The sequence below is a fragment of the Merops nubicus genome, unplaced genomic scaffold (assembly GCF_000691845.1).
Source record: "Merops nubicus isolate BGI_N331 unplaced genomic scaffold, ASM69184v1 scaffold1786, whole genome shotgun sequence".
NCBI lineage: Eukaryota > Metazoa > Chordata > Aves > Coraciiformes > Meropidae > Merops > Merops nubicus.
Genome location: NW_008612783.1, coordinates 61602 through 61993, shown reverse-complemented (window position 1 = coordinate 61993; position 392 = coordinate 61602). Strand labels below are relative to the sequence as shown.

The window sequence follows — 392 nt, the reverse complement described above, 5'->3', positions numbered from 1 at the left end:
ATGTAATGTAAGTACTGTCATTCCTGGCATGTGTTACAAAGCGAGAGGATTCAGTAAAGAATTGCTGGAGATTTCTTCAGGACTCCTCTGGCTAACGAAGTTAATAGAAGAGTATTTGTGGATTTGGGGCATTTTTTTAAAACCTGAGGGGGCCTCGCCCACGTGGCGTGCAGGAAGCCTTGTTCTGTGCCATCAGCTCCTGGGCAGCCATGTCCCATTGAAGATGGCACCCTGGGTCACAACCACTTGCACGCAGCTTGGGAATTTCAAGAGAAAACAAACCAGCCCTGCTTTTATGACTCTTGCCAGGGCTTTATTTATTTTCTTTTGAATCGAAACCCTAAGTGCCATAACGAATGCTCTGCCAGCTAAGCAGTGTACACGTTTAGCCC

At 46.7% G+C, this 392-nt stretch overlaps 1 protein-coding gene across 1 annotated transcript in view; it reads left to right on the top strand.

The window, feature by feature from the left end:
- The window catches only part of LIN28B (lin-28 homolog B (C. elegans)), a gene marked incomplete at its 5' end in the record, with an annotated part of 38705 nt that overhangs the window by 37054 nt on the left and 1259 nt on the right, over positions 1 to 392 (top strand). The gene's annotated exons all lie outside the window — the stretch shown is intronic.